The sequence below is a fragment of the Castanea sativa genome, chromosome 4 (genome assembly GCF_040712315.1).
Source record: "Castanea sativa cultivar Marrone di Chiusa Pesio chromosome 4, ASM4071231v1".
Taxonomy (NCBI): Eukaryota; Viridiplantae; Streptophyta; class Magnoliopsida; order Fagales; family Fagaceae; genus Castanea; species Castanea sativa.
The window spans coordinates 5004308-5026927 of record NC_134016.1 but is presented as its reverse complement, the minus strand read 5'-3'; the positions used below and the strand labels follow the sequence as shown (position 1 = coordinate 5026927).

The 22620-nt window shown below is 35.9% G+C and overlaps 2 pseudogenes; both read right to left on the bottom strand.

The window, feature by feature from the left end:
• Nucleotides 1-5064: 5064 nt before the first annotated feature.
• Nucleotides 5065-11698, bottom strand: LOC142631231 (protein NRT1/ PTR FAMILY 3.1-like; annotated as a pseudogene).
• Nucleotides 11699-17766: 6068 nt separating this feature from the next.
• Nucleotides 17767-20597, bottom strand: LOC142632345 (protein NRT1/ PTR FAMILY 3.1-like; annotated as a pseudogene).
• Between the last annotated feature and the right edge of the window lie 2023 nt (nucleotides 20598-22620).

The following is a 22620-nucleotide window of genomic DNA, read 5'->3' as shown; positions in this document are numbered from 1 at the left end:
CGGTGGAATATCTAAGATAAAGCTATTACCACTACCCCCACATTAAATGCTCTGCAACTGATATTCTGGCCGCATTAATGGGGAAGTGAGACCTGAACATCAGGTTTGAAACTTGGCCCTTATCGCCAGAGACTTCAAGGAAGGTGGATGGGACAAGTATCTAAACCAGTGGTCTAACCATGAGGTGAAGGATGAAAAGGGGAAGAAGGAGGGAGTATAAAAGAGAGAAGGGACCTTCGGTAAGAGGGGGATTTTTGGGGAGAGAAAAATAAAAAGTATATTGTAAACCTGACTATCCACAATTGTAATCTATCTTGAGAAGCAGTAATATAAATTATCCTCAGATTGTGTCCGAGGAGAAGTTTTCATTCATATTCATATAAACAACTCCTTGTAAGTGCCATTGTGACCAAAGCCCATTATTCTTGGTTATTTAAATATCATTAGAACCTATATTTCAAGCTCACTCTCTACAAATTTTATTGTAAAAAAGCTTTTCAGGCCCATTCCCTTTTGATTGTGGGTCCGGGCTCGAATTGTGTCCTTACAGCTATAATTTCCTTTAAAAAAAAATTAACATTATTAAATATTTTGAAAATCAATCTGACCATTGGATTGTACATTTTTTTTATGCACTTAACACATATGTTAAATTTTGTATGAATCAGATGTTATTTATTATATGATTCATAAATTTAATTTTTATGCATAATTTTAAACTATAAAAACATGCAATTTAAGCAATTGATTGAAGACATCACTATTGATCTTTGATTTTTTGAAAATTTTACAAGTATGAAGGATATAAGAAGATAATGTAATCCAATCGTAAATTTGTCAAAATATATCTCTAATAAAAATATATTGAGTAAAATTGTAGTCTTATACTATAACTAAGTTTGTAGACAAACTTTTTCCTAAATTTTATACAACTCCTTTGACAAATAATATCAATAGTCACACAAAGGCTACATGATAAGTTGAATTTGGACTCACTTTTGCTGCTAAACAGACACTTAGCTTTTACCATTGACATTAATTGGAACTAGTCTCATGATTAGGGCTATCCATTTGGCACAAATACCCGATGAACCCACTCAACCTAGACCGATTCGCAAGGATTCGAATGATTTCGACAGCAAGCAATGGTCGACTGCAATTTTCCATGGTCAAGTTTGACTGAGACAAGTTGAATAATATATTTCCTCCTTGGGAGCCGATGAAACCCATCCCGTTTGATATCCTTCTCTTCCTCCCATTTTCGACGAGTTTTTTGTCCATATCTAGCAGGAATCTCCTTTCTCCACCATTTTAATGATTTCGACTTAAATCCATCTACCACTCATTAAGACTTGATTTGACTAAACTTTTGTTCCTCATGGGTCGATGGCGGTTTCATTCTCCCTTTACAGAAGTGATTAGCTCAAGTTTGAGTTGAGCACAAACCTGCCTATGAACACCCCTACTCACAGTCATGGGTGAAATCACGGCAAGCTAAAGTGAATTGAGAATATCGATAGTAAAATGGCATTACACCTTTGGAAAGGTTTCTCTTCAAATTAGTATGAAGTGAAACCCTTCAAACTCCTCAAATATCTTTTTATTGGATATGATTTTTGAAAATCTAGCATTTGGATTGCATTTTCTTATTATATCCTTCATGGTTGCAAAATTTCAAGAAGATCAAAGATCAATAGCTATGCCATCAATAAAAATGTTTAAATTTCAAGTTTTTGTGATCTACAATTATGGATAAAAAATAAGTTTATTAATTGATAGTAAATAATATCCAGTTTCAATGAAATTTGACATGCATGTTAAGAACATAAAGAACGTACAATCCAATGATTAGATTTTCCAAGTTCACATCCAATAAAAAGATATAGGAAGAGTTTGAAAATTTTCTTCTCCTTACACCTTTGCAGTGGGTCATCTTTCTTTTTTAGGCAATTGCCTAAAGCTTTCAAATTTTTATTTTATTTTTTAAAAAACCTGTACTTTTTATTTAATAGTACTCCTACAATACTATAGTTACATAACAATTTTAAAGAAAATACATTTTATATACGTTAAGTTTTTTCTAGAAAATGTTACATGTTTGGTTAATAATGAAAGATTCTCTCTCTCTCTCTCTCTCTCTCTCTCTCTCTCTCTCTCTCTCTCTCTCATCCAACTAAAAACAACTCTTTCCATTGTTTACTCACCAAAAAAAAAAAAAAAACAAAAAAGTCATTTTCATCTTTTAATTAAACTTATATTTTTCTCTCTGCCTCTCTAAAGAAATAGCTCTTGCAACTAGTCATCATTAAACCACTTTGTTTTTTTTTTTTTACTCTTATAAGGTAAACAAGTTTTTTTAATTATTTTTTTATATAATTATTTATATACAATTGATGTGAAAGGATCCTATCATTAATTTAAATTTAATTGAATTTGTCTTTAATTTTGAATGTTAAGGGTATTGGGTGATTCTATTAAAGTTTTGTAAATCATAAACAAAATATATCAAAAATTGTAAGTGGAAAACAAATAAAAAATGATCTTGATTGAAATTATTGTCTTAGACCTAATATTATATCATATTAGCCTTGATTATAAAAGGAGAAAAACAAGAATAGTGACCAACAGGTAACTCATCCGCATAACTTTCAGGTTTGATTGCCCCACAAATCCAATTCTAATTAGTATATACGTATTAAAGTATAACATGTGTTCACAACAAAAAGGCCCAAGAAAATGTTTGTTAAGTTTTTTCTATAACTAGATGCTAATTATTTTTTCTCTAAAAAAAATGCTAACTATTTCAGTGAATAAATAGTTGGAAACGGTAAACCAAAATGTGCCTCTTGATTTTTCCATAATAGTATTGGAGAGTGCTTAAGGTAGCAGCCTTATTTGTGAGACTTTTTGTTAGGGTCATTTTTTCTGTGTATTGGTTTATCCTTTGACAAAACGAACTTTATTTTTATTTAGGTAGATCTAAGTTTGGTTTAATGTATCAAGAAGTACTTTTCTCAGTTACATCAAGTGGTATCATTAAAGACATGAAGATTGATCCAAGAAACAAATGAAAAAAAGCTGGTTCATTAAAACTCGACACTAGTCTCGACACTAGCATTTATCGAGAATTGATGAGAAGCTTGACACAAGCTCGATTTATCAATTATTACGATTTCAAAAATCTTAGATTTGAAATTTAGCCTGTGATAACTTGGATTATTAGGGTTTCTTTCTCTACAACCCTAGACCATATAAAAGGCTTATTTTAAAGTCATCAAAGTTACAAAGATTGAATTAGAGAACTCATACACTCTATGAAAAATTACTACGTTTGTGCGCCTTAGGATTTTGTAACCAAGTCCATCCTGATCTTCAACGTGATTTGAAGTAAAAAACTTTGCAGCTAACAACAATCAATTAGTTGATGGAGTTAGTCATGTGCTGTGATCTGTGCATGCGAAGAAGTCTACTACAAGATCAAATCCAATTAGGTATTAGAGCAAAGGTTCAATTGTAGGTTGGTATTTTGGAATAGGCTAGAGTAGTGGTAAGATTTCTCATACTTGTAACCGTTTGATTGTTGATTAGTGGATTTTTAAGAGTGGTAACTTGAAAATCATCCAGTAGGGTTTTTACCTTGTGAGAGGTTTTCTCCATTTGTCAAAAAATGACCGTGTCTATTTAATTTCTGCTGCTTATTAGTTTATTTGGTAATTTGTTGGTGTCTCCACAATTTGCAAGTAATTTGACCTAATTAATCAATTTGGGTAATTGAATTAATTAACTGGGGTCAATCTATAACCCAACACTTTTGTAAAAGATTGTAGCTTTATTTGTGAGAGCTTTGTAAAAGGTTTTAGCCATATTTGTAGGAGTTGTACAAGGCCATAGCCTTTGTTGTTGAGACTTTTGTAATTGCTAAAAAATTGATTTCTCTTTGTTTGTGATTTTGAAGTTGTGTCTAATAAAATATTCATTCCCCTCTGTTGGGAAATTTAGGCCCCAATTGATAAAATTAACAAGTTTTAAATCCAAGTTGTTAATTAGATTTATTATGCATAAAACTTGTTAAAACAAACAAACAAACATTAATATCATGTCCAAACTAAGTGTAGCGGAAAAATAAATAAGACAAGATATGATGACCTAGAAAAACCAATGAAACCAACCAGTTTCACAGTAAAAAACCTGGGGGAAAACCTCCCCGAAAAGCTATTCACTATAGTAAAGAGAAGTTTCAGATCTAGAACAAAACCTTTGTCCCTAGACTCTACCATTCCCGTAGATAAACTTACAGCAAAAACCTTCTACCGCTTCAGAATCTCTGAACTCTTCAATATATAAACGCCACCCTTTGATGCACGGATCCCAATACGTGACTAACTCTTTTGCACGAATCCCAGTACGTGACTTACTCACCAACTTAAGAGAGAAGAATGTTGGCTGCAAAGTTTTTCACTTCATCAACAATGAAGATCAAGAAACACTTGGTTACAAAACCCTAAGGCGCAAAGACGCAATAGCTTCTTTCTGAGAGAATAAGACTTTTATTACCTTTTGCATATGTTCTCCTTGTATTCTCTTATGTGAAGGCCTCTAAAATAAGCCTTATATATGTCTAAGGTTTTGAGAAAAGAAACCCTACACAAATACATAAACTTGAGCCGAAAATCAGATCTGGAAATCTGAATTCTCGTAACCTCGATTGATACCTCAATCGATCGAGAAACTGTCGAGCTTCATTAAACCTCAATAAATAAAGGTGTCGAGTAGCTGTCGAACAGCTATCCGCAAGTGTCCAACAGGTGTCCAGCTATCTGTCCAACTTTAGTGAACACTTTTTCTTCACTTTTTTCTTGGTCCAATCTTCATGGCTTTAATACTAGACTTGAACAACATGTTCTTTGAAGTATTAAACACATCCTAGATCTACCCAAATATAAGTAAAGTACGTTTTGTCAAAGGATTAGCCAACTACACAAAATATGTCCTTAACACCCTCTATATTATGAGTGTTTAGTTTGTTTTTCTCCCTATTAAGGCTTTGCAAAGCCAACAAAGTAGTATTAAAACTTCTGCTATTCCAACATAAATTACTTAACTGGATTTTGGAGTTCTAATGAAGTTGGATTGCACGGTATAATTACTGGGTTGAAAGTGGAAACTTGTGTGCTTATTTCACTCAAACTGCAGGATCATAATACAGGAAAAAAACCCCTATTTACGGTACACTAGTTCATAGTCATTATCAACAATCCTAAGCAGTCTCATTTCTTCCAAGCTCCACCTCTCTATGGGCATTCCTACTATCTAAAATCAAAGATGGTATTTTATCTCCAACTAGTACTTCTTTATCTTCCTCCTTGCAAATTTCACTAACCTCTTCCAATGGCTTATAAGTATAAAGCCAACTACATATCACATAATATAAGAGATTTATTACTTGGATGCCACTAACAAGCCAGTAGTAGTATTCTAATCTTCCCCTATTAAGGTTCCTATCAGGAAGCCAGTTGCTTTTCTTGCCAGAATACTTATGAACTAGTGATACCATTAGTGTGCCCATATAGTTTCCCATTGATATTGCTATCCAATAGAGTGCTGCAGCAGTGCTTCTCATGCTTTCGGGTGATTGATCATAAAGAAATTCCAAGTGCCCCACAGACATGAAAACTTCAACTACCCCATTTAGGCAAAACTGAGGTACCAACCAAAAAATACTAATAGGAATAATTGCTTTTGGATCATCCAATAAGTTGTGATCAGTAGCCACTGCTTTTCTCTTGATTTCAACTAATGATGCAACAACTGTGGCAAGAATGTTAACCACAAAGCCTACACCCATTCTTTGTAGGCATGTGATTCCTGATGGATTTCCAGTGAATCGACGAGCAAAGGGTACAAATAGACGTTCATATAGAACAAGGCCAACGAGCATGGTTATGTTGCCAAAGATAGACATCGAGGTTGGTGGAATTTGGAAGGAGTGAGACAGGTGACGTTCCATAGTACGAGCTTGTAGAATGGTGAAGATATGCAGGTGTGAAGATGAGGCAATAAGAGCAATTCCGGCTGCCCATATAGGAAGCATTCGAATAATGCATTTTAATTCCTCGACTCGATGTACAGTGGCAAGCTTCCATAAATTTGGTTGCTTTGAATCTGCTGCATGACTATTTGTTACGATAGCAGCTTTATCAAACCACCTGCAATCATATACACAAGAAGCAATTTAAGCATTCAAATTATACATGTTAGAATAATGGTGGAGTAATTGAATTCAACATTTCTTAACAACTTAAACTTTTGGGATAAATTTATCAAGCTATCAAAGTAGGTGATCTTAAGTTCAAACTTGTATCTGTTCTACCTCCCATTTAAATGATTAAGAATCCCGCATATTGGGCCTCATTTATTTAGAGGAAGAGAAGACAGTTGTCTTCAGTAACATTTGTGTACTTACTGGACAAGATATTGGTAATGATCATTTATGAAGGATATATGGCTAATGCCCAAATTATTTTTAAGGCATCTTAAAGAAATGAAATAGGTTAGTCACTATCAGACGAAGTAGCTCTCAAAACGTGATTTGCAACTGCAATGACATTTTACATTATCTGTAAAGGATGTTTTATATTTCTTACTTGAATTGATTTGTGTGTACAAGCCTTCCATTCAAAGAAATAGCAGCATCGAGCTCTCTATTTTCATATAAGAAAGCAGGGTTTTCTGGTACTACTTCTTTCCTTTTCATCACAGCTGCAACAATTACTTGGGTCAATCTAACCAAGGGACTACCCGCAGGTTTGATTCTATTGTAAAGAAGTGAACCCACCAAAAAAGCTATAATTGACAAGGTCATGGCTATGGTTGGAACTCCAGGACCCCAGCCCCAACCTACATTATCTTGGATGTAAACCACAAAAGTCAGGGCAATTAGTGTTGCCATTCCCATGCTAAAATAGTACCAATTGAACAAATTCCAACTTCTAGCTGCTACACTTGATTTGGTCATGTCAAATTGGTCTGCAGCAAAGGTAACAACACAAGGCCTAATGCCCTGAGCCAAGAGATGAAAGCAGTAGAGAGATGTAAAGCGCCCAAAGCTGCAAGCCTGAGGCTTCCTTGCAGTTCACTTGAGTTGGGCATAGTGGAGGGCGGAGTGTTGGTAGAACTGCTGAAATGGTGATGCTAATCAATCCCTGCAAGGTGAAGAATGAAAAATTGATAAACATCCTAAATTTTCACAAGCTAAATATATGCTCATAAGAAACACTAACAAATGTTGTTGTTTTTTCAAAAATGTACAAACGCAAGTGACATTGCTTATAGGCATGAGCTCCCCAGGTGATGATAGTTGAGAATTTTTCTGCAGTACTCATCAACATATGGTATTATTATTAAGGACCTTGGCATTTGAGTGCTAAATTGACTATAACAACTAGTTATATTGCACCCTACCTCCCCAAAAATTTCAAACATAATTCTCAATTTACAATGTTTGTCCCCTCCCAGTTACAACTTGATTGGTTTTTATTTATTTTTTGTTGATATATTTATATTTTTAGACTTATAATCAACACACTATTATCTCTTTTATATGTTACAATTAATGCAAATAACAGAAGGAAAATATTCCTTGTTTATACAATGCAGTAATTTTTTATGTAATAATGTATTCTCCATCATAAGAAATTGTGTAGTAATCAATAAAATATTGGGATAATTACATAATAATATAAATTTACGTAAGTTGTACTTATTCTATCTACAACAATAAATTAGTGAAATTTCATTTAATAGATTAGTCTGGATAAGCTATATGTATTTTTATCACAATAGGTGACATTTTGAATTTGAAAAATAATTAGAAAAAAAATGTGTTCATGCAAATTGTTCTTTAAAGATATATATATATATATATATATATATATATATATATATATATATATATATTAGTATATTTTATTACATTGAAAAAGCATTTGATATACTACATTCGAGTGTGTGTAGATATGTGTATATAAAATTTTCTTCCTAAATTCAAATCCTGCCTTTGCCGGCTCAAATCCTAGAATATATATAATAGATTGATTTAGTAGTGGTTTAAATGATATAGATTATGTGGAAAATTTTAACTATGTGAATGGATTCCTATATGGCCGCTACAAAATTTCATACATTTTCACAATAAGCTGAAGTCTCAATCTCATCACTAGTCATAATGAAATAAAATAAAATAAGATTACACTCAGACTCACCACAACTCAAAAGAATGTTATCGTAAAAATATTGTGAAATTTTGTTATACCATAGACTTTCTCATATGAACAAGAGTTTGCATAAAAATAGTCAAATGTAGAAATAAGAGAATAATGATGCAGATCTTGTACACTAATATAATTTATCTCATTCTGGGCCAAAATATTTTCTCACAGTTTTCATTATTCTGATTAGCTAAGGAATGAAAGCAGAATGAACTCATCATAATAAATAGAAAAAATCACGTGCCTTTAGTTAAACTAGTGTTTTTACAACATTAATGAATAGTTAAATTATAGCTTTCCTTCTTAATTTATCAGTGAAAGGGGATTCTATAAATAGTAAACTTTAGATCTGTAAAGCATGGTATTGTTATTTTTACCATTTCATAGATTATAGAACCAGCCATGATGGTCCAAAACCGCCCTGCAAAGGAGTCGGCAATTAAAGCACCAATTAATGGTGTGAAATTGGCAGTTCCACTGAAGTTGGTGAGTGTGTTGGAGGCTTGTACCAGCGGCATGTTAAGCTCTTGTGTTAGGTACGTTATCATGTTGGAATGGAAACCAGTTGCTGCAAATCTGTCGCATATTTCATTTGCTGGGAAACAGAGGGGGCAATAGTTAGTGTACTTGGCTCATGAATTTATAATTATCATTAAAATAGCATGAGAAATTAGGCATACTTATGTGTCAATATGTATTGTGGCGCAAAGTTTTCAAGCCTTCAAGATAAGTGATAATAATTTATTCTAAGAGTGATGTTAGGATTACAACAAATTTTTCTATATAAGTCTTACCTACATCATCACTACCAATCATTAAAAAAAAAACTGTAATTTGAATATTCATGTGTTAGGTACGTTATCATGTTGGAATGGAAACCAATTGCTGCAAATTTGTCGCATATTTTGTTTGGTGAGAAACAGAGGGGGCAATAATTAGTGTAGTTGGCTTATGAATTTATAATTATCATTAAAATAGCATGAGAAATTTAGGCATACTTATGTGTCAATATGTATTGTGGCACAAAGCTTTCAAGCCTTCAAGATAAGTGATAATAATTTATTCGAAGAGTGATGTTAGGATTACAACAAATTTTTCTATATAAATCTTACCTACATCATCACTACCAATCATTCAAAAAAAAAAAAAAAACTGTAATTTGAATATTCATGTGTTAGGTACGTTATCACGTTGGAATGGAAACCAGTTGTTGCAAATTTGTCGCATATTTCGTTTGGTGAGAAATAGAGGGGGCAATGATTAGTGTAGTTGGCTCATGAATTTATAATTATCATTAAAATAGCATGAGAAATTTAGGCATACTTATGTGTCAATATGTATTGTGGCACAAAGCTTTCAAGCCTTCAGGATAAATGATTATAATCTATTCTAAGAGTGATGTTAGGATTACAACAAATTTTTCTATATAAATCTTACCTACATCATCACTACCAATCATTAAAAAAAAAAAAAAATGTAATTTGAGTATTCATTTAATAATAGTGATATCAATCACATTTATTATCATCTCAGTACTCACTTCCGTTAGCCCTTACCAAAAATATCTTCCTTGTCAGGATTTTTAAACTCTAAACCTTCTCTTATTGAAGGGAGAGGAAATTCCATTATTGTGGTTAATCTAGCTCATGCAGAAGTTGCTGACTTGCTGTCTGGTACAAGTTCATCTATTGTCCCAAAAATATCTCACAATATTTTTACAATAAGGTAAGAATCAACCCACCATTTTTCCAACATAAAAAAGGTATCAACCCCACCATAGGTCAGAATATAAAGAAATAAAATAAAAATATATATTTATTTAGACCCACCATGACTCTCCACAACTCAAGACAAGGAGATTGAAAAATGTTACATCGTTTATGCTATTTAATTTATTTTTGCTATTGTTTATGGGCCTTACTACACTTTATGTTATTACACATAGATATCACTATATTATTTTAGGTAATTTTTATTTTTATTTATAATACTTTCAATAAATTTTTTTTAATTTTGACAAAATAAGTAGTTCCCAACAAATCTCTTACTCACGTGGTATTTTATGATTTTCATATGCTTAATTAAACTTTGGAACAGGTAGAGAAGGTAAAGACAGACAGACCCGTGAACACTCTGACAGCATTCCATTTTCAAACAATGTGGGCCAAACGAAAGGGACCTTAGAGGGAAAAAAAAAAAAAAAGTTTTCAATTGCATTCAGCCAAGAAAATAAAAAAATATTGCCAGTCTTTTATTTTCCAAATAGAAGAATAGAAATTCCTTCTTCTTGTTCTTCTTTTCCACTTCTAGTGGTCCTACTTTCTTTTGATTGTGATTGCTCAACTACAGGGGACAGCCAAAACAAAACACAATTCTTGATTGGGAGTTTAGTTTAGTGAAATATTAGGACCACTACTAATGGATAGTACTGAGGCAGCTTAATTGCATTTGGATCAAAGTTAGTCCATATCTTGAGATTTATTTAACTCCAAAAGGGAAAGTGGTAAATCTCAAATTAGCACATGTAAAAAGTCAAAAGTATCTTTACCCTATGTGGTGATAATCCAATGTTGTATAGTAATTATACTAGGATCATTTGATCTGATACTTACGGTGATATCATTATGAAGTTACCATTGTTCCAAAAACTGATAAATAAATAAATAAACAAATTTAGCCATTTAATCATTATTCATACTTAACTCATATATATTTATTGAGATAGTAGCTCATAGATATTCAAACATATGACTTATCAAAAAAATAATATATATATATATATATATATACACACACACACTCAAACATATGAATAAAATGGTGTTTTGATTTGACAAGAACCAAGAAGCTCTATTTGGATCGAGTCCAAATCTTCTATCCCACTTTTCTTACTCTACTCTATACGTCATCAATAAAAACTAGCCACGTGTTCACCTAATTAATTAAATACTACTATTAATTAATAAAGATAGCATTAATAAGTCAATAATAATAGTATTTAATTAATCAGGTGAACACGTGGCAAGTTTTTATCAGTGAAATATAGAGTGGAACAGGAAAAGTGAGACAGAAGATTTGAACTCATTTGGATCTCCCTAGCTGTGAGAATTCCTTGAAAATATGTATTGTCAATCCCAGACAAAAAACAACAATAGGAAAAGACAGTTGTACGACTAGAAGAAGAGTTTGCAAACATACCAAAGATGAATGGCAATGTTTTGAATCCTCCAAGCTTCTTCTTCTTCTTCCTCATGATGATCTTCTTTTCATCCTCTATCTTTTCTTGCTTCTGATCAACATTGGCCATGTTCTCTTTGTCCAAGTACTCCATATCTGTGGTTTTCACACCTTCACATGCCAATGCAAGTTCCAAGAGGGCTATTTATTATGGTCGGCAATTGATTTAGGACCAATTGAGTGCAGAAGGAAACTATAAGATATATAGGTGGGACCAACAAATGCACTCCATTTTTTTTTGCTGAATAGCAAATGCACTCCATTGCTGTGATGTAATGTCTTATGTCACATGTAATGGCACTAATTGAGTTTGTGTTCATTGAAATTACTGGTCTGGCCTCTGCATGTCATAGAAAATCGATTTTGTCTTTTGTGTATTATTTGTATTGGAAGCAACTCTTACACAGTATTGTGTGTATACAGTGTGTGTTAGCATGTGTGCAACAATCATTGCTCATATGTGTATATATATATATATATATATATATAGAGAGAGAGAGAGAGAGAGAGGTTTTAGCTGGGTTCAAGCATCTTTTAAGTAATGTTAGATTATTCAATTGTTTTTATTACATGTTAATTTTAACAAATTCACTAATAAATTATATTTCTTTCTTACATCTTTTTATGTTCTGCCAAATTTCTAGATAATCTCAAATTAATAAATATCTCATTTACAAAAATTGTTTAATTTTAATTTTTTTATTTTAAATTTATGCATAAAAAATAAGTTTATAAATTAAAAAGCAAACAACATCTGATTCACACAAAATTTAACATGCATACCAAAAATATTGAGAATGTGAAATTGAAGTGAGATCTTTAAAATATTAATTCATTAATTTTTTTTTTAATTTATAAAAATGGTGTAATAGGAGTCCAAAATGTATATGCATGGTGCAAATCATATCAATAGGAATCTTTTATTATAAAATGGTAAGAGTATCAAGACAAGAATTACTGGCAATCCCATCCAAAGTTTCAGATTTTGGCTTTTGTGGTAGGTTATTTTCGTGAGGGATACAGATGTCCGTGTGAAATTGGACCTTAGAGTAGAGTAGTTTGACTAAAACACTACTCCCTTCGTAATCTTTTAGAACACATGTCTCTGAATGTCCTTTGGAATCCCCTACATGCCGCTTAAAAGACAAAGTTTAGTTGCAGATTTAGTTTAAAATTACAACTTTATTCAATATTTTTTATTTAATGTAAATTTTGACGAATCCACCATTGGATTGTATTTTCTTCTTATATCCTCCATGCTTGTAAAATTTCTAAAAAATAAAAATTAATAACTATATCATCAATCAAATGTTTAAGTTTCAAGTTTTCATAATTTAAAATTATGCATAAAAATAAGTTTAAAATTATGCATACATCACTTTTTTCACATACTAATAATCACTTACCACATTAACAGTAAAAATTTTGTAGCTCTAACATTTTCCTTTATATAATCATTAGTTGATACAAGGTTTCAGTCAAACAATACAAAAAACTCAGGAAATTTCAATGTAATAAAGACCATTTCAGCATATCTGCGGGGAAATCGAACTTAAAATCATGAGAAATATTGTCAGAATTTTGAATTAAATCAATTTCTGGTGTTTATGAATTTGAACAAAGACACAGATACCCAGTTCAGGAATTTCATAGTAACTTTTGTTAATGAAGATAATAATTCAAAAGAAAGAAAGAAAAATAGGAAAACCAATATCGAATTTCATATATCATCGATGAAAAAAACCAACTATCTAAAACCCATAAATAGACAACCCCAGAAAATCAAATTCAATCAAGAATCTAAACCACACATGGCGTATGTGTATTGACAGTAGAGCAGTAAACAAGATCACCATTTGATACCGCTTTTCTATTCCGAGGTTTGATGATCTTCTTGACCAGCTTTATGGAGCTATGGTTTTCTCCAAGATTGATCTACGTAGCGATTATCATCAAATTCGAATAAGGCCAGGTGATGAATGGAAAACAACTTTCAAAACTAGAGAAGGGCTGTATGAGTGGATGGTGATGCCCTTTGGACTCTCTAATTCTCCTAGTACTTTTATGCGCTTAATGAATCATATCTTTAAACCATTCATTGGTCACTTTGTTGTATATTTTGATGACATCTTAGTGTACAACAAGTCTCAGTAGGAACATATGGAGCATCTTCATGAGGTGTTTCAAACTCTTCGATAGTAGAAGTTTTATGCAAATCCGAAGAAATGTCATTTCCTAACTGACAGCCTTGTGTCCTTAGGCTATGTTGTTTCAGGTGATGGAATCAAGATGGATCCAAAAAAAATTGAGGCTAGACTTAGTTGGCCCGTGCCAAAGTCTCTCCATGATGTTAGAAGTTTTCATGGGCTTGCTTCCTTTTATCGGCGTTTTATCAAGAATTTCAGTAGTCTTATTGCCCATGTTACTGAATGTTTGAAGGGAGGAAAGTTTTTGTTGAATGAAGAAGCCCAAAAGAGTTTTGAACTGCTCAAGAAGAAGGTGACAGAAGCTCCAATTCTAGTGCTTCCAAATTTCAACAAATTATTTGAAGTAGATTGTGACGCTTTAGGTGTGGGAATTGGTGTTGTGCTTAGCCAAGAGGGTAAGCCTATTGCTTTCTTTAGTGAGAATTGCATGAATGCAAGAAAAAGTATTCTACTTATGATAACAAATTCTATGCCATTATTCGTGCCTTGGATCATTGGAGTCATTATCTCCTTCCAAATGAGTTTCTCATTCATTCTAATCATGAAGCTTCAAAGTATTCAAATAGTCAGCGAAAACTTAACAGTCGACATGTCAGATGGGTTGAATTTCTTCAATCCTATTCTTTTTCTATCAAACATAAATCTGGAAAGCTAAATCAAGTAGCAGATGCCTTGAGTAGAAGACATTCATTGCTAAACACTATGGAGGTGCGGGTGTTAGGTTTTGAAGTTCTTAAGAAGTTGTATAATGATGATCCAAACTTTATTAATGTGTGGAAAGATTGTTCCAAGGGTTCTATTAATCATTTCTTGAAGCAAGAAGGTTTTTTATTCAAAGACAACAGACTGTGCATTCCTCAATATTCTTTATGAAGAGCAATTATCCAAGAAGCTCATGGGGAAGGTCTTGCTGGACACTTTGGAAGAGACAAAACTCTGGCTCTTGTTTAAGAAAATTCCTACTGGCCCAAGTTGACTCATGATGTTATGTCTTTTGTACGAATCTGTAGAACCTGCCAAATTGCTAAGAGTCACAGCTAGAACACCATGGTATACACACCATTACCAATTTCCAAGGCTCCATGGGAAGATGTTAGCTTAAACTTTGTTTTGGATTTGCCTCGAACTCAAAGAAACAAGGATTCTATCATGGTGGTGGTTGATCAATTTTCAAAAATGACTCATTTTGTTCCTTCTAACAAAACTATAGATGCATCTTCTATTGTTGATTTGTATTTCAGGAAAATAGTCAAGTTTCATGGTGTTCCAAAAACTATCACTTCTGATCATGATTCAAAGTTTGTCGGTCATTTTTGGCATACTCGTTGAAGGAAGCTTAGGACTGCATTGCAATTCAGCTCTTCTTACCATCCACAAACAGATGGACAAACTGAAGTGGTGAATTGAAGTTTGGGAAATCTTTTAAGAAGTTTTGTGGGGAAATACATTAGACAATGGGATCTTCTTTTGGCCCAAGCCGAGTTTACTTATAATCGATCCACTGCCAAACTACTAGTCATAGTCCTTTTGAAGTAGTTTATGGTCTTAATCCTACTAGACTACTTGAATTGACACCACTTTCTGTTACCAAGAATTTCAGTGTTGATGTTAAAGAAAGGGTGGAGGCAATAAAGAAATTGCGTGAACATGTCCAAAATAAGATTAGGAAGCAGAATGAGAAGTACTGCAAGCAAGAAAATAAGCATCGAAAACCAGCCGTTTTCAAGAAAGGTGACTTGGTTTGGATTCATCTTAGGAAGGAAATATTTCTCTCCAAAAGATCTTCTAAGTTGAAACCTAGAGCTGATGAACCTTTTAAAGTATTGCAACGGATTGGTGAGAATGCTTACAAGATTGATCTGCTTGGAGATTATAGTGTTTCAGCAACCTTCAACGTTTCTGATCTTTCTCCTTACTATGAAGATCAAGAAGACCATGTGGACTTGGGGCAAGTCCTTTTCAAGCAAGGGTGACAAGGGTGTTTAAAGGAAGAAGTAAACTCGTTATATACAAAGAAGCTGATGACTCCATTGAGCCCATCAGCTTCATATACATGAGAAGAAGTACGAAAGTGACAGTGCCATAGGCCGACAACCTCACCTCAATACCTGACAGCATCTACATGAGACGACGAGAATCCTCAAATGGAACAAGAGATCGACGGGAAAAGAGAGGCCAATGGGAATAAAGAGCATGATAGGTCCAGCGTGTCCTTGCTTGACCTCCATGAATATCTGTACAAGGAAATGTCTTGCATCCCACAATTAACCATAGTCAAGGAAATCTTTATAAGGAAAGGATCCTGCTAGATACACGTAGTTATGAGGATCTTCCCTACAAGGAAAGACCCTCTCCACCAAGAAACGAATGTCAGCTCTACGCTACTATAAAAACCCCAAAGCCCTCACAAACCAAGGTACACATAATTTACCCTAGCTCTAGCACTCTAGGGTCGTGAAAGTTCTCTAACTTAACCTTCGAAAGGTATTTGGCAAGTACCATACCGGTACTTTTTGTAAGGTCTTCTTCTTCTTTGTTATGTAGGTTTCTTCTAGAGCACGTGAGGGCTATGCGACTTACTAACGATTTTTGGCATCATTAGCTAGCGCCGTATGTGGGGATAGAAACAGCCATAATAGAAGCCATACTACCACTTCCTAGACAAAGAGTTGTATGGTACTCACTTGCTCGATGACTACCACCAACAATAACCAAGAAGACGAATGATGTACCACCGCCATTGAGAGACAAGTTCAGACTCTCGCTGCGGTCGTGGAACGCCTCACCAAGCAAAACCATGACCTAGAGAAACAACTGTGCCATAAAAACACAGGGCTTAACACTTAGGAGGATGACCAAGAAGGTGCTAGCATTGAGAGAAGGGACCAAGAAGGGTCGGAAGGTAGCAACACCCCAAGCAGACCGAAGCAACAAGATACAAGCCGTCCATTTGCCGCAGAGATGGCTCCACCATACATGGTTGCATAGATGCAGATGATGAAGAAATGGATGGACTCATGATGAACGCTTTCAAAGGACGGGTGTCAAGCGACCTTAAAGAATTGGTCCATCGAATGGATTCACCCTTCATTGCATCCGTCACTTCGTTCCCCCTTTCGCCGAAGTTTCGCATGCTGCAGGTAGAGGCCTATGATAGATCTAAGGATCCCTTAGATCACCTAGAGTCTTTCAAAACCTTGATGCACTTGCAAGGCGTGGTGGATGAGATCATGTGCCGGGCCTTTCCAACTACGCTGAAGGGACCTGCAAGGATATGGGTTCAGTAGGTTGACGCCAAACTCCATCTGTACCTTTAAGGAGTTGAGCACACAGTTTGCCTCGCACTTTATCGGGGGGCACAGGTATAAGAAGTCCACTGCATGTCTAATGAACATCAAGCAATGAGAGGATGAGACGCTGAGATCTTACATTACCCGCTTTAACATGGAGGCCCTCTTGATTGATGAAGTGGATAACAAGATACTCGTGGCTGCATTTACCAATGGGTTACGAAATGGGAAGCTTTTGTTTTCCTTATACAAAAATGACCCAAAAACCATGTCGAACATATCCACAACAACCACAAGTTCTCCTACTTGTGACTTTCTTTACGTTATTTAAGCAGCAACTGAAACGATCACCAAGCTCTTTACATAAATCTTGATCTTGATAACCCTAAGTGTGTACAAAGGTAAACACCTCTAGATCTCACAAGAGATTCAACACACAACACATCAAAGACATCTAAAACGTAGCTAGAGTTTTTCTATTTATATGAGACATAAAACATAAAACCCTACACGTCAAACCGAGCTTAGGCTAAGTTGGAAAATTCTGCCAAAAACTAATCTTCACGAGGTTCAATCGATCGAGCCTAATTTTCGATCGATCGAGCCTTGCAGATTTAGACCAATAAATCCTGCAATCACTTGATTCCAACTTTACAATTAAACACACTTTGAGCTGCCTAAATGTAGACTCTAAGTTTTGATCATTGTTTGCCAACACATTACAAATTGAAGTTATAATATATTTAGTTCCTAATATCTTAGAACCTAACACATTCTTTGTAGGCATGTGATGCCTGATGGATTTCCTGTGAATCGACAAGCAAAGGGTACAAAGAGACATTCATACAGAACAAGGCCAATGAGCATGGTTATGTTGCTAAAGATAGAAAAAGAGGCTGGAGGAATTTGAAAGGAGTGTGACAGGTGACGATTCATAGTGCAAGCTTGTTGAATGGTGAAGCTAAATAGATGAGAAGATGAGGCAAAAAGTAAAATTCCAGTTGCCCATATAGGAAACATTCGGATAATGCATTTTAATTCCTCAACTCGATGTACAGTGGCAAGCCTCCATAAAATTGGTGGCTTTGAATCTGTTGCATTGCCATTTGTTAATATTGCAGCTTTATCAAACCACCTGCAATCATATACACAAGACTCAGCTAAACCATTCAATAAATACTTGCTAGAATAATGGTTAATTAATTAAATCCCACATTTTCTAACATCTTAGAATTTTTGGACGACAGGTAATTTTATCTTGGTATCAAAGCAAGTGATCCTAAGTTGAAACTTATCTCTACTCTACCTCCCATTTAAACAGTTAAAAATTCCACATGTTGGGTGGCATTTATTTAGAACAAGCAAAGTGAATCATATTCACTAACAGTTGTACTTATTGAACACACGATATTAGCAATGAGCATATGTGAAGTGTGTATCCCAAATTATATGTGCTTCACTTAATCTTTTGCATTTGCAATGACATTCTACATTATACTTAAAGAATGTTTTAAATTACTTACTTGAATTGATTTGTGTGGAGAAGCCTTCCATGCAAAGAAATAGCAGCATCGAGCTCTCTATTTTCATACAAGTGAGCAAGGTCTTCTGGTACTACTTCTTTCCTTTTCTTCACTGTTGCAACAATTACTTGAGCCAATCTAAAAACGGGACTACCCGCAGGCTTGATTCTATTATAAAGATGTGAACCTACCAAAAATGCTATAATTGACAAGGCCATGACTATAGTTGGAACTCCAAGACCCCAGCCCTAACCCACATTATCTTGGATGTAAACCATAGAAGTTAGGGTAGTTATTGTTGCCATTCCCATGCTAAAGTAGTACCAATTGAACAAATTCCAACTTCTAGCTACTACACTAGATTTGGTCATGTCAAATTGGTCTGCAGCAAAGGTAACAACACATGGCCTAATGCCACCTGAGCCAAGAGATGTAATTAGCAGAGAGATGTAGAAGACCCAAAGCTGCAGGGTTGAGGCTTCCTTATTGTTCATTTGAGTTGGGCATGGTGGAGGCTGGAGCATTAGCTGGATTGTTGACATGGTGATGCTAATTGATAATGTTGAAAATCATCAGTAAGCTACATGGTACTCACATCCCCTAGATAAGGCTTGCACAACACAAAGAGAAGAAGAAGACCCTATGAAGAATACTTGTGTGGTATCAACCAAATACCTTCCGAAGGTCAAGTCAGAGAATTTTCACAACTCTAGAGTGCCAGAGCTAGGATGAATTATACATACCTTGTTTTCAAAGGGTTTGGGGTTTTATAGTAGTGTAGAACCGACTCCTATTTCTTGTGCAAGAGGATTTTTCCTTATGGGGAAGATCTGTACGTATTTTGCGGGATTCTTCCTATATAGGGATCCCATTAATTGTAGGGTGCATGATATTTTCATTTGGGATTCCTTGGAGTTTACTCAAGGCAAAGGGATTCATTGTAGTGACCCAAAAGGGGGTCTTGCATTTCACGGAATCCCACATTGCCTAGGGAAGCACAAAGGGATGTGCTTATAAGGAATGCCCACCCTTGTTGTGTATGAGGCCTTTTCCCCAGCGCAACCTGGGGAAGAACAAAACCTTGAGGGACTAAGAGAGCCTTCGGGCAGCCCAAAGAGGACAATATCATGCACACGGGGTTGGGGCATGACATATACCGTACATGCAATTAATATTCTTCCATACAAAGCTTTGTACATTCTTCTCCGTGATGGTGGCTAGGGCTTTAGCCTCCACCCATTTAGTGAAGTAGTCTATACTGACTACTAGGAATTTCAGTTGCCTGACTGCTGTTGGGAACTATCCCATGATATCCAACTTCCATTGAACAAAAGGTCAGGGGGCTGTCATTGGGGTGAGCTCCTCCATTGGTTACCTGTTGAGGTTGACAAATCTTTAACACTTGTCACAAGTTTTGATGTACACTTGGGCATCCTTCGGTAAGGTGGGCCAATAGTATCCTACCCTAATCAGCTTGTGCACTAAGGATTGTGATCCTGAATGGTTCCCGCACACTCCTTCGTGGACTTCTCTCATGACATAATCCACCTCTTCGGAGTTGAGACACCTCAAGTACGGATGGGAGACGCCTCGTTTATATAAGATGCCTTTTATTAGTACGAACCGCGTTGCCTGTACCTTTAGCTTCCTAACAGCCTCCTTACCATCCAATAGCACATCGTCTTTTAAGTAGGAGGTTATGGGTGTGGTCCAGTTAGTTTTGGAACCTATTTCCTGCACACTAACGCCGTCTATTAATTGTGAGCTTTGAACAAAGGATAATACCTGGTGAGGGATAAGCGTGTGTTCTGCTGATGCAGCCTTGGCGAGGCAGTCAACTTGCTCATTCTCTTCCCATGGGATTTGAAAAAACTTTGCTTGGAGGTCGTTCGTCTGATACTTCACTTGCTCTATGTACTTCTTCATTCGTTTACCTTTGCATTCGTACTTGCCAGTTACTTGGCTTATTACCACCTGAGAGTCGCAATACATGACCATATTCGTAGCTTCTGTTGCTTTGGCTAGGTCTATCCCTGCTATTAAGGCTTCGTACTCCACCTCTTTATTGGTCATAGGAAAGTCAAGTTAGATCATGCACTAGATCTTGTCGCCTTCTGGAGAATGAAGCACTATTCCAGCCTCGCCTACCTGTTTATTGGGCGATCCATTTGTGTGGATGCTCCATTACGGATGTGCTCCTACCCCCTGGTCCTCCAAGGTGGTGAATTCCGCGATGAAGTTAGCAATGAATTACCCCTTTATGGCCATTCGAGGGTGATATTGTATGTTAAACTCACTCAACTCAATCACCCATAATGCCATCCGTCCAGCTGCCTTAGGGCTGCTTATTGCTCTCTACAAGGGTTTGTTTGTTAAGATGACAGTGGTGTGAGCCTGGAAGTACGGTTTGAGCTTACGTGTTGCAGTTACCAATGCAAAGGCGAGTTTTTCCATAGGGGGTACCTCTCTTCTGCGCCTCGGAGCACTCGGCTAGTGTAGTATATGGGCTTCTGCACCCTGTCTCCCTCCCTGACTATGGCTACGTTGACAGTTGCTAGGGAGACGGCCAGATAGAGGAATAATTCCTCCCTTGGCTTGAAGGGACTTAACAGCGATGGGAAGAAGAGGTATGCTTTCAAGTCCTCAAGCGCTTGCTGACATTTAGCCATTCACTCAAACAACTTCTTCAACGTGCAAAAGAAAGACAGGCACTTGTCCATTGCCCTTGAGACGAATCTATTTAGTGTAGCCACTTTGCCGTTGAGGCTTTGTACTTCCTTAACATTCTTTAGCGGCGTTATCTTCATTATGGCCTGTATCTTGTCTGGGTTAACCTCAATACCCCTTTGGAATAACATAAACCTTAGGAATTTTCCAGCCGTCACCCTAAATGCACATTTGTTCGGATTTAATTTCATGTTGTACGAACGACGTGTATCAAAGATTTCCTTGAGGTTGTCCAGATGGTCGCTTTCTTGTAGGCTCTTTACTAACATGTCATCGACGTAGACTTGGACCTTCCTCCCAATTTGATGTGCAAACATCCCATTCATCAACCTCTAGTATGTGGCACCCATGTTCTTAAGTCCAAATGGCATTACTCTATAGCAGAAAAGACCTTAGCTTGTGACAAAAGAAGTCTTCTCTTGGTCAGCTTCATCTAACTTAATTTGGTTATAACAAGAAAATGCATCCATGAAACTCAGCAACTAGTGTCTTGTCGTTGAATCCACCAAGATATCAATTCGGGGAAGTGGGTAGCTATCCTTGGGGCATGCCCTGTTCAAGTCCGTGAAATCTATGCACATTCTCCACTTCCCGTTGGCCTTTTTAACCATCACCATGTTGGCTAGCCAGTCGGGGTAGTATACTTTTTATATAAATTTTGCTTCTTGCAACTGGCGAACCTCTTCTGCTATGGCTTGGTCTTATTCTTGAGCGAATACCCGCTTCTTCTAGTAGATGGGAGAGAAAGAGGGCGATACATTCAGCTTGTGGACTATGATTGAAGGATTGATTCCGGGCATGTCTTCGTGGCTCTAGGAGAAGACGTCCTGGTTTTCTTTTAGAAATGATATTAGGGCTTGACAGACTGGCAGGCTAGCAAGAGTGCCTATTCTTGTCATTCGCTCGAGCTTAGAGTCATCAAGGTGTATCTCTTCCAACCCTTTTACTGGTTCTGCCACCGTTTGCTGTTCTTCTATGCACATTGTTCGTAAATAGTCATCCATCTCGAGCATGATGATGTAGCACTCGTGCGCAACTATTTGATCTCCTCGTACTTCTACTACTCTGTATTCGATGGGGAACTTGACCATCAAGTGGTAAATAGAGGTTACGACCTTCCACGAATTAAGGGTAGGGCAGCCTAAGATGGCGTTGTAAGTGGATGAATAGTCCACAACCAGGAATGTGACATCCTTGGTGACCTGTTGAGGATAGTCACCGACAATTACAGATAAAATGATCGCGCTGAGTGGGTACACTTTTGTTCCTCCGAATCCAACGAGCAGTTCGTTAGTTGGGATCAACCGTTCTCTCCCAATCCTTATTTACTAGAAGGCTGGGTAGTAGAGTATATCGGCGGAGTTCCCGT